This window comes from Dermacentor andersoni, chromosome 5 (assembly GCF_023375885.2).
Source record: "Dermacentor andersoni chromosome 5, qqDerAnde1_hic_scaffold, whole genome shotgun sequence".
In the NCBI taxonomy this organism is placed as follows: Eukaryota; Metazoa; Arthropoda; class Arachnida; order Ixodida; family Ixodidae; genus Dermacentor; species Dermacentor andersoni.
The window spans coordinates 78239870-78253385 of record NC_092818.1 but is presented as its reverse complement, the minus strand read 5'-3'; the positions used below and the strand labels follow the sequence as shown (position 1 = coordinate 78253385).

The following is a 13516-nucleotide window of genomic DNA, read 5'->3' as shown; positions in this document are numbered from 1 at the left end:
GGTTAGCCACTACCAACTGCTTCTGCGGCAATGCCGTCCACTAACGGCGGAAGCACAACAGCACGAGAACCGCCCTAGCCGCCGACTCGCCAGCCTTGCACTGCTATAGCCAATATATGAGCTCTGGTGGAGACGCCCAGCATCAATCCGCAAGGGCGTCGGCGCGCCATGTACCGGGAGCCGAGTACCTTCACAGAAAAACCCGGCGACGACGTGGATGAGTGGCTCAACCGCTGTCGGCGGGTGAGTCAATATATTGACTGGAGTGCTAGTAGCCAGTGTTATTTTAAATTTGATTTTTTCCTTGATTTCACCGCGTTGGTTTGGTTTGACAACCACGAAAACCCATCGGCAACTAAGACATGTTGAGAAACGTACTAACTGAAGGCAGAAGAAAAGGACGAAGTTGGGGACTGTACTGCAAGCGCCCCCGTAGATGGCCTTCCCTGAACTATCATCTCCCATCCGGCAAATAAACGCGACCCATCGTCAGATTATAAACCCCCGCTTCAAGCAATACTCTTCAGTTCGTAGTAAGCGTTTGTCCTCGTCTTCAATTGCCCTCGAGTCTTTTCTTCTTCCTGCTGCACCACTCATCGGTATGGAAACGAACTAGTCCAATCCGCCTCCCTTCTTTAAGACACACATGCTGTCGCGCGAGAGCTTTGTGACTTCTGAGGTGCAGAAGCTGTGCTGGCGCGCTCAGGAAGGGCAGCCTTCACCTTCTCCCACTGTCCCTCTCTCCCTGTGGTGGCTGCGGAAGAGTTGGATATCAGTCGCCTACTGCGCCGGCGCTCTCACCGCTGCAGACCCCACACATAGGGCGAATCGGCTTATATGTACAGCCACATATATACTACCGCGACAGATGTGCTGCGTGGTTAACAGCTTGGTTCTCTACACAATTACGCAATGAAACAACAAACGCTGCCTAATAAAAATTTCTAGTAGAACCACGATGACTGTCGGCATTATACCGACAAGCCTTCAAGCAATGTATCGACACACTGTACTGTTGAAGACACCTTTGTTCGGAGTCTGTCGGGGTCACTTTGAGATTTCCATTGCTTCGGCTGTATGCGACAAACTGACTGTCTCCGGGATCTGCCCACTTTTCTATGACAGTTGCTTGCCAGGGTCCGGTATGATCAGGACGGAGTGATGACGACGCAGTCAAGATGGTCAAACGACGAAAATGAAATTACGTCAACGGAACAATGAAGGCGGTATGACGACGACGGCATGGCGACAATGGTAGGAATATTCTTAAATGATCACGGTAGTATAAGAACGGCAGTGTGATGTCGTCGGCAAGAGGACAAGGGGATAACGACGGCTTTATGACGACGATGGCGGAACGATGGCAGCATGACGAGAGTCCGAATGGCGCCAATGTAATGCCGACGATGAGACAACCACGACGACATCACGACCTCGAGCACATATCTAATTACCCAAGCTAGTAGACTAATTGGGTCACTGGGTCGGCGTAATTGGCTGACTAGAAGATGGATGGATGGATGGACGGACGGACGGACGGACGGACGGACGGATGGATGGATGGATGGATGGATGGATGCTGAGTGATTGAGTGAGCGATTCCGTGATCGATTGAAATACCTGAAATAGGCAAGAAATGCTAAACGCATTAAATAGGTCCACGTTTGCAGGGTATAGAAATTCCCTGCAAAGTACACCCTTCTGTGGTATTGCAAATAACCTTCTACACCTTTTTTCCTGGCTTGGGCTTCCAATTCCTAGAGGTCTTCAATTGACCGCCAGCACCTGTATGTCCACCTAAATAGGAAGGGGAGAAACAAACGGGAGACGGGAAAGTTAAATTTATGCGGCATTCAAAAGCTTCATTCAAAATTCGTCAGTGGTCAACTCCCTCTTATTTGAGGCAATGGCGTGATTTAAAATCCTCGTTTACGAACATCTCTCTAGGTTTTGTTCTTTTTGTCTTTTTCTCTTTTTTAATTTTTTTGCTGCTGCCTATCGTTGCTCTATTATTTCATCTGGATGATCGCCCCTTTCTTTCCTTACGTTTATGCGTTTTGCGAATAATAATAATGATAATAATAATAATAGCTGTATTGCCTAAATATGAAAGTCAGGGCAGCATGCTGACTCAGCTGATATTGGAAGAATCTTTTTTTTTTCTTTTTGCTTTGGTTATGTTTGGAAAAACGGCATTGAAAAACGTCTAAGCTACTCCTGCGTGAATTGCTTATAACATGCAATCGAAGGCAGATTGCACAGAAGGAAAAGCTTTCCATTTCAAACATGTTTACTTCTTTCTTAGGCACTCACTGAATGTAGAAACTCTTAAAGGCAACCATTTGAGGTAAAGGTGGTCATAGCGATCAAATAAAGTTGTCATCCGGGTGAGAAGGAAGGTAACAACTAATAAATATTTGTAATATAGTGTCATTCCGGTCTGTGCTCGATGTAAACAATAGAAAAATTTTGCGAAGACTTGCGGAAGATGCTCCATAGCAGAATCATGTGCTGTCTGGAACATATCTGTGTCGCAGAGCTGGACAAAAATACTTTGCAAGTATTATCTTTATACAGATACATGAGACTGAACCGACAAGTGTTTGAGATAAAGATGCGACATACTACCAAACTAATGGTCACTGATACGATAATTGTCAATTGTATCTTCAGATACATCGTTACATTGGTCAATTCCCCTTCCTCATTATAGCTTCACTATAGAGGCCGCCGCAAGGGGGATGTGTTTGTTTGCAAATTTCTTACCGCCCGCTCCCAGGCGTTCCTTTCGAGGTTCCTCTATTCACTGTTAAGAACATTGTTCGACACCCTAACCATGTATAATATTGCTGTTTCCCAACAGTATATACGAGGCTGACCAGACTTTCATCAGATCATGAAACACAGGTACGCTGCGCAGTCAGCGATTGTGTTGTGCTGCCTTTGCACCAGGTGCGATTCACTGCATCATGATCCAATGATTAACGTGTAATTTAGCTACGTGCTCCTTTTTATATGTCCATAATTGTCTTACACTAAGCCGCAACGCGTAATCTCCATTTCTCGCTCTAAACAGATGTCGCGCATCCTAATGGATGCAACAATGTTTATAAATGATGCATCTCGCTACGTATTTCTCGTTTTTATGCGTAAGTGAACCACAGTAAATATGCCATACAGCTTATCCAGGTATTAAATATTTGCACATTATTGGACGGACAGACTCCCCGGACTGTTCAGTGTGTGGCGCTATAGAGACTATAGAACATGGGCTCGTGGTGTGCCCTGAGTATGCGCGAGAAAGACTGATATTGGCAGATACATTGAGACATTTACACAATGGACCACTGTCGGAGGACCTCTTGCTAGGCGCGTGGCCACAGAGGTGGCAGACGACAGAGACAATGCGTGCACTTTCACGTTTCCTAGGTGACACGGGCCTGGACTCACGCCTGTGATACCAGTTGTGTAATGTGTCATTCACCTCGTTCCTCCCATTATCATCCCCCATTGTGACCCTTTTTCTTCCCCTCTTCCCCTTCCCTTACGTAGAGTAGCAGGCCAGATGCTCCATTATCCAGCCGACCTCTCTACATTTCCAATCATTAAAATACTTCTTCTTCTTAAAGATTTAGAAACACCAGAACGTTGCAAGAACGAACTTGGTGGCGTGTACCACCAAGCTGCTCATATCATACCACCATCAGATGCTCATATCCCGTCACCGTCATGACATACTGTGTTCCCACCAATGTTCAAAGTGCGCGTAATTTTAAGCGAATGTTAAAGCTTCAGTTGGATCTGTACGCGGCACTGACTTGCCAACCGCACATCTTGATTTGACTTTGTGGCAGTTAGACGAAGAACTGTTAGGCCATGTAAACTCAAATGATACTCCATCTAAGAGAGCATGTCTTAGCCATGCCCAGCTCTTCGGTGGAAACTTCCATAAAATGTTGTCGTAGACTGTGCAGCGATCGCCCGCTTTGACAAAAAGCTCGAATTTCACAATCTTATGAAAGGGCGTCGGAAGAACATGGAAAAATGTTGGCAGTATTCGAAAAACATTGACGAATAGTAGAAAAAGTGTGCAGATGTGTCACGAAGCTAACCAGTAAGTGTTGCTCTGTTCACGGACGTGCGGACTGAAATGCTGTTAAAACCAAGTTGGGGAATAACATAGCGGATCGGGGGGATGGAAAGGAAAGCAGCAGTGGAAATCAAACGTTTAGCATTACTCTTAGAGCCCATATAAGGGTAACTGATTCTCTAAACGCTGTGTTATAGGAGACGATTTGCCGATGACTATTCATCTGTAGCGTCCCGAAATATCGCAGGGACTATTCATAATGTTTTGTTATCACGTCAAGGTACCCATAGACAGGCTAACTAACTCCTTACTTTCATATATATGGGCATCGGCAAATAGGGAGTTATAGTTAGCCTGTTTTTAATGGCCGACGGTTAAAGCTAGTTGGAGAAAGGTTAATGAACTTGCCCCGAAAACAGTAAAAACATCGCGCGAAAATAGACTACACGTTCCCTTCCGCACACCTCCTCACACTGTTCGCTAATTGTGCTAACGGCCTTGTTGCTCTGTTTCGCGTTATCGAAATCGTTCCTTATCCTCAACTGCTGAACGCATTTGTGCAACTGCCGTAGAATAATCTGGAATATAGTGTCTTTTAGGTAAATTGACTTCTAACCACACTTTTACGTAACGAATCACACTAAATAATTGTAATGAATTGCAATTCTGGTAATTTTATGAACGACTGATTGCTTTTTACGTGGTAACCCTCATTGTAATTTGATCACTCTCTTCAGTGACCAATTACATGCAACCAGTTAGGTCCTTTACAGACAATATAAATTGCAATAACTTTATTAATTGCAATAAATATAAATTCCCCTTTCCCTCACCCCCAGTGTAGGGTAGCAAACCGGATGCTGTTCTGGTTGACCTCCCTGCCTTTCCTACCCTTGTTTTCTCTCTCTCTCTTGCAACAGGTGATAAAGTCTTGATCACTTGAATTGGGAGGGAGCTAATGTGGAACGAACAATTATGACCGTGTCACGCAGCAGCTTCGCGAATGTGCTGGTTCAGACAGCGGGACCTGGGCTCTCAGTATTTGTTTTCCCATTTTAACACTCCAGCAAATGCTGGCTGACGAATTGAGCCGACGCCGAGACGGCTCGATAGCAACGGACGATGAATTTTTCAGCTTTCATTGGGCCTCCCGGCAGCGCCTCCTACGAGCCCAGCAACAATGAAACTGCTATAAACTTTAAAGCGCGCAAACAGACGAGGACTGTTAAAGAAGGCGGGAGACACGCTAGCGCTATAGTTGTCGCAATGTGATATGATTTCTTGTGTTCAAGTCTGTATGGAGATATGTCTGGAAATGTAACTTTCCAGAACGCGTGCTGAACGGCGAGCAGTGGTTTTTTGGAACTGCTAAGTCTTTGCCTTCGATCTATTGTCGTACTGTGGAACGGGCGGCTATAAAAAGAGGGACTATGTATAGGATCCTGTGTCACCCCCATTCTTAGTGATTTGTTTTTAGCATAACTTAAACAGGGACTTTAGCTGCCGCCATGCCAAATTTCATGTAACCAAGGCTTTTAGGTACGTAGGTGAATGCTTAATATTTCTTGACTGCGACTCAGATTCTTTTAAATCACTAGCCAATAACGCACTGACTTTCTTATGCGCAAGCTTAGCACCACTAGAAATAACCGATTAGATGCCATCAGACGACAGTAGTCGATTCCTTGACATCAGAATTTTCTTTCAGTACGAACAGGTTTACTGGAAGTATGAACCACGTTCTAATAAGCCACTGCTCCCGTACGTCTCCGCTGATTCTAAACTAGTTAAAAGGAGCATTGCAAAATTATGCATTTCTAACAATTTACATAAGTCTTGTCCAGAACTAATGGCTGCCGGGTTTTATGAACAAACCCTCCGGCTGGTCCCTTCAGGGTACCCCACTCGTGTAGTAGTCAGTGTCGCTGAAGGCATACTAAAACGGAAGCCGGCAAAGCAGCCTCATGCCTTGCAGGCTTCTGCTGAGAAATAGAAGCTAGCCGCGATTCCGTACATTCGCGGCTTGTCGCATCAACTATAAAGTTTGGGCAAAGGGTGAATGTTCAAATTGTTTTTTCCGCTCCTGACAAGCTTCAGAAACTGTGCAGAAGGATCAATCTCAGTGCCTCTCACAAGCTTGGGTTCAGAAAGAAGCATAAGGACAAGCTCGTCAAATGTGCGAAATAGGTCGTGTACAGCATACCGATTTCTTGTGGCAATACATACATAGGCCAAAGTGGGAGGTCTGTAAATGATCACCTACGAGAACGCCGTAGAAATGTGAGGGACAAGGGAGAAGGGCTCCTTCATGTGTACTGTAGGAAGTGTGAAGTTAGTGATAATCGCAGTGTTGTTCTCAGTTCCGGTCAATGTTAGAGACCTCTGTGTGAAATTGAGCTGCGTGCTAATCTATCGAAAACGCGCCATGGTACGAGAAGCAGGTGTCGACTCACGCGCGGAATCATCAAGGCAGAAAGCACTGACAGTTTACAGGAAAACTGTGTCCAAGCAGTCGATTGCTCTATCTCCGAAGGAGTTACGCTCTTGAGTCGTCACTAATTGTTTTGCTGGTTGTGCTTGCGTGGTTTATAGCTACGACATGACTTTGTATTCCACTTTGTGGTTCTAAAAAGATTGTTGCAAGTTAGTGCTCGTGTGTCTCCCGTCTTATTTCACCATCCTCGTCTGGGTGTGCGCTTTAAGTTTTTAGTCATGTCTTACTAACACGCCCAAATAGCCACATGAACAATGAAACGCTGCGCTACGCAGAAAACACAGACGCGAACATCACGGCAATGACTAAACGCAATGTTGTGCACAACTTGTTCGTACGTTGCAGCACTACCTTTCTCTGCAGAGCGCGCATCGAGCGAGTGTTCATCGTTGTTGCCCGATGTCTTCACATTAAAGCGAGAGAAAATGACCAATGACAGTTTGACAAATTTGGAAGAGAAAGAACGTATGAATGGTTGCTGAGGACGCACTGAAATAACCAGACCAGCTCGTTGCATTTACTATATTTGTGCAATAACTGTAGGGAGAAAAGTGACGCAAACGTAATCAGTTACACTTTAGTTCACATTATGGACTACCAGCGCCTGTCTTACAGGATTTGAATTATGTTGCACTAACTAGTCGAAGCTGCTACCCTGTACTGAAGTACAGTTTAGTAATTTCTCAAAATACCTTTTTTGCACCGTAATTGGTCCCTTTATTCAATTTTAATTTCAATTAAATTCTTGTAGTTGTAATCGGTTACCATTGATAAAGTAACCGGTCTTTTGTCTCTGGTCTTTTGCTGCGCCAGAGTTATCACAAAATGCATATACCAGCAACGTATTTTATGTCCAATCAGTTTTCGTTCTCTTTTTTTTTTTTGTAACTTCAACAAGTCTGGTTCAAACAGCGTGCAGGAATGAAGACATATGTACCACAGCGGCCAGCAGAACAAGTAGAGTAAAACTGTTTCGTATAGCGCCGCTCCCAACCACGACGGCTGCATTTTGATAGGGGCGAAATGCGAAAACACCTGTGGGGGGTACTTAGATTTAGGTGCGCGTTAAAGAACTCCACCTGGTTCAAATTTCTGGAGTTCCCCACACGACGGCGTGCCTCATAATCAGATCGTGGTTTTGGCACGTAAAACTCCATAATTTAATAATTTCATTTGCTTAGCACCGGCTTTTGAAACTGAACACACACACACACACACACACGCACACACACGCACACACACTAACACGCACACGCACGCACACGCACACGCACGCACACGCACACGCGCACACACACACACACACACACACACACACACACACACACCTATACCTATATATACATATCATAAGCAGCTAACAAACGAAGACACCATGGACTACACCGGCAAAACTACTTGTACTTCATAGTTTAAATAAATTATAACGTATTTCTTGAAAAATATCCTAAGCACAAAGTTTCTAGCACACGTGCATGCAATGAGCCCTGGCTTGACTTCCATTCTTCAGTTGCAAGATTCCACGTAGTGACTGTAATTCAAAAGTTATATAGTGAAATTTTATAAATCTTTTACACAAATGCAACACAGCATTCTATTTTAACGATCATGATTGCTTATTAGAAAAAATGAGTTATTTTACGTCGATTTAGAGATAGGTGTATTGTGTATCTTGCGATATATGATGCTCAGCATTACGTATCCAAAATACAGATAATGATACACGTTTGCCGAATGTATCATGATACAGATATAACATACGCAGAATATCTTGTAAGATACATAAATTACACGATGGTACTGTACCACCATTTTATTCTTTTTCAGTGCTACACCACACAATGATATAATCAAAATAGACGTTGCGCTTATCACCAGTCAAATTTTCAAGATTCCATTCATCATTTATCTGGAACCATCCTCCGGAATTCTTCCAACCAAAGAGTAGCCTGTTGTATTGACACGTGCTCTTGTTTATCCTTTTTCCGGAGAGCACACTTCACCCGCCAACAGGCTAAAGCTATCATTCAGCCATAGATGCGCCTGCATAATTTGGAACTTACTCGAATGATATCGTTGTTTCAATCTGTTGTGTATGTTCTCGCTGAACCTTCTGTGATCAGGTTGTTTGCTCTACGCGAATAGTGCTGTACTTCCTGGAAGGTATGCAAGCACAAAGATGACGCTGAAACCTTCGACGAGCAAAGAACAAAAGCCGACACGCTTGACCCGCAGGTGAGATTTTCAACGATCGCCGACTGTGCTCGCCGCTATCGTCTTGCTTTGAAAAATGTCACTAGCTTTTAGGGGCACGAGTTCGCTCAATGAACAGCTAGTTTTGTGGTTAAGAGATTTCGCAACTTTGTTCTTCGCCGTCGCTATTACGTGACAGTGTTCGTACCGTTACGTGTGGAAAGGCACAGACAAAAGAAGCTATTTACAGGCTATTTACAGCGGAGCCAGAGAGCCAGGCCGACACTCGCTCGCGCCAAGGGCACAGACCCCCTTCGTCATTCTCGCGGCGGCTCGTCTCTTGGGCATTTCGCAGATAATATCGTAATACTACCCTCCCCCCCCCCCCCCCCCCCGGCGGCAAAAGCGCCGTCACGGTGCTGTTAAATATCCAAGGCGCGTGGAGAGGTGTAGGGCTTGAGTCGGGCGACGTGGACAATGTCACTGGTTGTCACAGCGGAGGACGCAGTGGGCGTGGCGAGAACGATTTCATAGGTGACATCGGTCACTGGGCGGAGCACGCGCCATGGGCCTGTGTAACAGGAAAGCAGTTTTTCCCAAAGGCCAACTTTACGCGATGGTGACGAAAGCAACACGAGGGTGCCGAGCGCAAAATGCGCATCACGGTGATGGAGGTCTTAGTGTTGCTTCTATTTGTCTTGAGACACTTGCAGACGTGCGCGCGCAAGTTGGCGAGCATGGTCAGCATGGGCTATTGCATCACGGGCATAACCGCTAGTTGAAGATGTGGTGGACGGAAGCACAGTATCCAGTGGTAGCGTCGGTTCTCGGCCATACAAGAGGTAAAACGGGAAAAAGCCAGCAGTTTTGTGACTGGAAGAGTTGTATGCAAAGGTAATGTACGGTAGAGCCAGGTCCCAGTCACTGTGGTCGTCTGAAACGTATTTTGATAGCATGTCTCTAAGGGTGCGGTTCAAACGCTCAGTGAGGCCGTTCGTTTGAGGGTGGTAGGAGATGGTAAATTTATACTGTATTGAGCAGGCACGTATGATGTCGTCAATGACTTTGGCCAAAAACGTACGGCCATGTCTGTTAGCAATTGACGCGGAGCACCACGCATCAAAATGTCATGTAGGAGGAAGTCCGCAACATCAGTTGCGCAGCTGGTCGGAAGAACGCAGGTTACGGCGTAGCGGGTCGCGTAGTCCGCCGCGACTGCAACTCACTTGTTTCCTGATGTAGATTTCGGAAATGGGCCGAGAAGGTCCAAGCCGACACGATGGAAGGGCTCGGCAGGGATGTCGAGCGACTGCAGGTAACCAGCGGGGAGCTGGGAAGGCTTCTTGCGTCGTTGGCAAAGTTCACAAGCGGCGACCTAACGTCGTACGGAAGGGGCAGGGCCCGGCCAGAAAAGACGGCGACGCACACGGTCATAAGTTCGAGATATGCCGAGGTGGCCTGCCGTTGGTGCGTCGTGAAGCTCTTCTAGAACGGCGGAGCGGAGGTGTTTAGGTATTACAAGTAGGAACTCAGAGCCGTCCGGATGAAGGTTACGACGGTACAGAGTACCGTCGCGGAGGACGGAGAGGCGTAAAGTAGCATCGGCCGGAGAGTGTTCAAAACGGTCGATGAGTGCTCTGATGTAGGCGTCAAGACGTTGCTCGTCGGCGAAATGAAGCAGCTGTGATACAGAGCATACGCAAGCAGCATTGGTAATATTGGAGGAGTCAGAGTCGTCAACAGGGTAACGCGACAAGCTGTCGGCGTCTTGGTGCAGGCGACCAGACTTGTACACCACGGAATATGAAAATTCTTGTAGCCGCAAAGCCCATCGACCAAACCAGCCTGCAGGATCTTTTAGCGATGAGAGCCAGCAGAGAGCATGATGGTTAGTGACTACGGAAAAGGGCGACCGTAAAGGTAAGGACGGAACTTGGCAACCGCCCATAAAACAGCAAGGCATTCTCGTTCCGTAGTAGAATAGTTGCGCTCCGAAGGTGCTAGAAGGCGGCTCGCATAAGCAACAACGCGATCTTGGCCACGCTGACGCTGGGCTAAGACGGCACCTACGCCATGACCGCTGCCATCTGTACACAATTCTGTAGGGGCATCAGTGTCGAAGTGGGCGACAATGGGTGGTAAGGTTATAAAAGCGACGAGACGAGAGAAGGCGGCGGCTTCCCAAGTACCCCACGAGAATTTGACGCGAGAGTTCGACTTCAAAAGATTTGTGAGGGGTCTAGCAATTGCCGCAAAATCTTGAGCAAAACGACGAAAGTACGAGCATAGCCCCACAAAACTTCGAACGTCTGCGGCTGCCTTCGGAAACGGAAAGTCTCGGACAGCGCGAGTTTTGTCGGGGTCAGGCTGTACTCCGGAAGCGTCAACGAGGTGGCCCAGAAGAGTAATTTGGCGGTGGCCAAAACGACATTAGGGCGAGTTAAGTTGCAGCTTCGCCTTGCGAAATACATCAACTATAGTTGTTAGACGCTCAAGGTGAGTGTCGAACGTTGGCGAGAAGACGATGACGTCGTCGAGGTGGCAGAGGCACGTGGACCACTTGAAATCTTGGAGCAAGGAGTCCATCATATGCTCGAAGGTGGCAGGGGCGTTGCATAATAGAAACGGCATTACTTTAAATTGGAACAGGCCATCAGGTGTGATGAACGCGGTTTTTTCTCTGTCCATATCGTCAACAGAAATCTGCCAGTATCCAGAACAAAGATCAATAGAAGAGAGCTGGAACCGTGCAGGCAGTCAAGGGCGTCGTCTATACGTGGGAGCGGGTAGACGTATTTCTTAGTAATGTTGTTCAGATGACGGTAGTCGACACAGAAGCGCCACGTGCCGTCCTTCTTCTTAACCAACACCACAGGGGACGCCCAGTGGCTCGAAGAAGGCCCAATGATGTTTTTTATCTAGCATTTGGTTCACTTCACTTTGAATTACTCGGCGTTCCGACGCAGAAACTCGATACGGTCGTCAGTGAATAGGTGTAGCATCGCCAGTGAGAATCCGATGCTTCACCGTGAGCGCCTGGCCTAAAGGGCGATCGTCGAAGTCGAAAATATCTCGGTAGGACGATAATACTTGGCAAAGGTCTTCAGTCTGCGCAGAGGACAGGTCCGTCGCAACCATTTTCTTTATGTTGGGCTGGGCGCCCGAAGCTGGCGTTGGGTGCCTGCTGAGCTCGCAAGAACCATCGGTCGATAACGCTGCCACGTGATGGTCTCCGAGACAATCAACGTTGGCAAGACAAATACCTTGCGGTAGAATTTGCTTTGCCAATCCAAAGGTAAAGACAGACATGCGAGTGCGGTTCGCAATAATAGTAAGTGTACTGTGAGGCACGGTAACGTCACACTGTAGTGGAATGTTGGGCAGAGGAGTGACGAGGTACTCGCCATCAGGAACTGGTGGGGAAGACAACAGTTCAATATAGGCTATTGACTTGGGCGGCAGGCGAAGAAAGCCGGTGGGGAATAAGCGGCACAGGGGTGCGTCAGAAGGTTCCGCGAGAATCGGTAACTTAAGGCGAAGGGTACTGGCAGAGCAGTCAATAACAGCAGAATGCGCGGAGAGAAAATCGAGGCCGAGCATTAGGTTGTGGGGGCATTGAGCAATCACGGTGAAGAGCACAGGAGTGTGGCGGCCGGCGATGCTGACACGTATGCCGATGATAGGCATAGTACCGCCATCCGCAACGCGGACGACGCGTGCCGACGCTGGGGTGAGGAGCTTGTTCAGTCGTCGTCCGAAGGCAGCACTGATAATAGAAAGATGTGCTCCTGTATCAATGAGTGCCGTGTCAGGATAGCCGTCAACGTCAACGTCAAGAAGGTTTTGGTTCGTAGGTAACGTGAGCAGAGGATTTGAGGGCAGGGTCGACAACGCAGATTCACCTCCAGAAGCTGCAGTGCCTAGTTTTCCGGCTGGACCCGGGAGCCGATAGGCGGCGAAGAGAAGCGATGGCGTTGGGGCAAACGAGACTGATGGCGGCGAGGTGACGGCGCGCGGCTGTAGCGAAGGTTCGGAGCAGGAGCATCAGTGGCAGTGGGTTCATGGCGGGTAGTATAGGTAACAGAAGGTCCAAAGGTGCGGGAATAAGCGCCAGCGTATGTCCGAGGAGGTGGTGGCTATCGGTTGCGGCAGTGACGAGCGACGTGGCCGATGCGACAGCAGTGGAAGCAGATCGGCCTGTCATCAGAGGTACGCCATTCGGATTGGTTGTGGCGAGATGTGGCAGAAAAGGACTGCCGGGGACGAAGAGGGCCGCTAGAGAACTGGGAAACACTGGGTTGAGAAGTTGAACACATCGATTCCAGACCCATGTTCGCAAATTCCTGCCTGACGACGGCCTGAATCATCGCAATCGTGGTTGCTGGTGGATCGGGAGGCGTCGCTGAGAAAGCTGGCAAACAGGCGGCCTCGAGTTCGCAGCGAACAATACAAGTTACGTCGTCACAGGTGGTAGTCTGACGCGGTCGACCCTCACATGTCGACGTAGCAGCAGTGTTGGGTAGCCGGGTGATGTGGTGTGAGATACGGCGGTTCTTCGCTTCTTCAAGGCGACGACATCCTTTTATGATGCCGTCGACAGTCGAAACGTTGCCGAAAACAAGTAAATTGAAAGCGTCGTCGGCGATACCTTTTAGCACATGCGCCACTTTATCTGCTTCAGACATAGCATCGTCAGCTTGGCGGCATAGAGCCAAGACGTCGAGTATGTATGAAACGTA

General features: G+C 47.6%; 1 long non-coding RNA gene across 1 annotated transcript in view; it reads right to left on the bottom strand.

The window, feature by feature from the left end:
• The window catches only part of LOC140218357 (uncharacterized), a 174338-nt gene that overhangs the window by 59978 nt on the left and 100844 nt on the right, over window positions 1–13516 (bottom strand). The window contains exon 2 of the long non-coding RNA XR_011894636.1: window positions 1730–1797. This is a non-coding gene — a long non-coding RNA (uncharacterized lncRNA). The remainder of the gene's footprint in view (window positions 1–1729; window positions 1798–13516) is intronic.